The sequence below is a fragment of the Macrobrachium nipponense genome, chromosome 1, assembly GCF_015104395.2.
Source record: "Macrobrachium nipponense isolate FS-2020 chromosome 1, ASM1510439v2, whole genome shotgun sequence".
In the NCBI taxonomy this organism is placed as follows: Eukaryota; Metazoa; Arthropoda; class Malacostraca; order Decapoda; family Palaemonidae; genus Macrobrachium; species Macrobrachium nipponense.
The window spans coordinates 82,968,842-82,972,358 of record NC_087200.1 but is presented as its reverse complement, the minus strand read 5'-3'; positions in this window follow the sequence as shown (position 1 = coordinate 82,972,358).

Here is a 3,517-nt window from a genome sequence, read left to right as displayed (position 1 = left end):
AATTACAGTTGTATAACTTAAAGACAGAGAGGTAGGGCTAGTTATCTCTTATTCCATCAAGTTATTTTCTTTGGTAGCGGTTTAGTGACTGGAATTGACAATGGATCATAATCTACAAAGAACCAGCATTTGGGGCAGAAATTTTAGCAGGAGAGAAACTAGTATTTCTTACCAACGTATTGGAAGAGAATTGGGAATTTCATTGCCAACAGCTTGACCTTGGTGTCAAAGATGGGTGATTATGGAAGTAGCCACGCACAGCCCACTTACAAATGCAGTCATCACAAGGGACACACTGAACTTGGTGCTTCGGCTGAAACTATAAGAAATAGGACGGTATCCATCTTAGAAGGACTCTGGCAATGAACGAAAGATCAAGGATCGGCATGAAGCGGCACGGTTGGAATTTGCTCACTGTTATTTGCAAGAGGAATTAGATCTCTTAGGCAGAGTAATTTTCAGGGAGGAAATGACCTTCGATTCTAACACACATGGTTGTCTGCCTTGCTGGAGGCGTAATAATACTGGAAATGACAGCTAGAATATTTATCAAGTGGCCAGCAGCGGCCATATCTCCTGTAATGTTTTGAGGGTGGATATACCTGCATGGCATTGGTGAATTGGCTGAGATCAATGGAATGTTCAGTGCTGAGTAGTAACTCGAAATTTTGGAGGAGGTGATGGGTCCTTCCGTTCACGCTTATGCTCATCCCTATCCTAAGTAGATAATTTTCATGTAGGTATGAGCATATTTTTTTTTTTTTATTTTCAATTTTAGTATTTCGTATATGAACGTCTTTCCTTGACAATTGATATGGTATCAATTCATTGCTGATATTGGTCATAAAGTAGTTTCAAATTACTTAATACGTCTTTTGTCTTGGAATTATTGGTTTTGTAACTGCAAAAGAATCTTACATCCTCATTATTGATCTGCATTCCCTGATGAATCTAAAGCGGCCAACTAAAGCCAGTAAAATTGTTATAATGTCTCTCTTGCCACTTCATGGAAAGTAGACCAACTATTCTTATAAACACTCATCTCCCAAGTCTCCTCCTCCTTTACTACTCATCCGAAGTCTCCTCCTCCTTTACTACTCGTCCGTAGTCTCCTCCTCCTTTACTACTCGTCCGAAGTCTCCTCCTCCTTTACTACTCATCCGAAGTCTCCTCCTCCTTTACTACTCAAACTTTTATTTATTATTATTATTGTGACTCCTTTTGCTAGACAAAACCACATTATTTTGTCATTTACGTTGAAAACATAAATTTTTCTTCTTCCACATTGCTCTAACAATATTGTTAGTAAATTACATTTATTTTAAAGTAACTGTTCCATCCATACTCCGAGGATTGTCTGAGCATGGTTTGGTAAACAGCTTGACATTGTTCTCCTTCCGATCGAAAATGTTTGGGGAATATCTTCAGCAGTTGGGTGCAAAATATTAATGTTTCAAATGCGATCTCGTTTTACATATTTCCTTTTTTACAATTCAACATTGTATAAATATAAATTAAGAGATTTCCATAGTGATGTCACTAGATCTTGACCATAAATGTAAGGAATGAATCAAACAAAAGTTTCTTTCAGTTTTCTTCTGAAGATGGAAAAAGAAACCCACAAGATTACCGAGTATAACTTGTTTACTTCTAAGTATTTACATTTTATTTTACTCAACACTCGAGTACTTTCAAGCCCTAATTGTGTCCCTTTCTCAAGAGATGTGAAGGTTGTCAGAATGGGTCAAGGCCCAGCAGCCAACTGAAACTTCTTGTTGAACTGTCATTCATGTGATGGCTGTCCTGGTTTCCACTCTCTTGAGAGTTGTTAATCCCCTCTAGTCGTTCTGATATCCTGATCTGATAGTCAATGGGATTAAACCTTGTGGCAAGTGAGTGGTCACCACCAGTCTATACCCATCTCTTGAGAAAGGGCCACAGTTAAGGCCTGAAAGTACGCAAGTTTCAAGTTTAAAATACTATATTAATACTCACAAGTAAACAACTTATACGCTGTAATCTTGTGGGTTTTCGTTTTTCAATGTAAGGAATGTTACGAGAATAAAAAAAAAAAAAAAGGAGCTTCAATCTATCTGTATCGCTTGAGTCCTAAAGGCTAATACAAAATTATGGTTGTGAACGAACACTGAAACATCACAAATGTGTAGTACTACATAGTTTTCAGATTTTTGCTACAAATTCATTGATGAATCCAGCTCAAATGAGGGGAGAAATCGAGTCATTTAAGTTATATGTAAGAAATAAAATCAAAACCTGATGAATACTGAGAGCAAAAGCAATTCAATCCATCTTTTATTTCTATAATGTATCAACCCATCTAAGGTGCATCTGATTGCAAGGTCAAATTGCCATTTGTATCCATACAAATATTCAGTATTAAAAGTGAAATACCTTACAAAGCACCTAATTACATCTTATGGTAATTCCGTTGTAAAGTGGGTCTTTGACAACCGATGAATTCTCGAACTACCACCATAATAGTCATGAACTCATATGAACCTTACTATTCTGCGAATGATTATCGTGGAGTTTACGTTCATAAAAATTAAAATACGATCAATGATTTCTTGATGTTAGGTCACGTGAGGAGGGAAATTTTAAATATTGTACGAGATTTTTGAAGCAGTTGGTTCGACTTCAATAACTGTTTCACACCCTCGCCGATATCGCTGTGTCACCATCCACGAAGAGACAGCGATATCGAACTTAAAATATTAATATAATATATAATCACATGATTATACATTATTAATCTAATCGAGTTCCTGTTGTCATTATCAAGGTATTAGAAAAGGTCAATTCAGGATTGTTTAATGATGCCAACGAAATTGGCAGAAAATAAACCCAGCCATAATTTAGTCTCACTCATCATATCTAAGTACTGAATTTATCCACCACTGATATCAAGACCATCAAGGTGGTTAAGGTGTGTTGTTACTCGGATAACCTGAGAAATTTACATCTACGTGACTCGAATAAAAAAGGTATGAGTTCTACATTGGATATATTGGTCCCTTTATGCATCTGGTTACCTGTAAATTTTCCCCCAAAGCCTTCTGTCTCATTGCCTGTCAATGGCTATCACAATTGCCTTTATGAAATTATATCTATTGGTCTTGAAATTTGCAGTTTATAATCTCATTACCTTATAAATGGATGGATTGTGTAAATCCAAAGCGTATTTCCATTCAAATAATTATGTTCTGAAATCGACACCAAATAATGATCTACCTTGAACAATTGTAGGATTCCAGCAAACGCCTTCAGCAGCCACGCCTGAATGGAGTAAAGTTGACGATTACGGTTAATAAGGATTGAATATGATTTTCACCATTGCTATTTTTATTAATCTGTTACTATACTTTTTTCTATTTAACAACTTATTTCACTGGTAATGTGAACTATTATTCTTACATCGTTAACATATTTTCTACAGTAGTGATTAGAAAATATGAGCATTGGCAAGATAAACAGGCTTCATTACTGTGTTACCAGA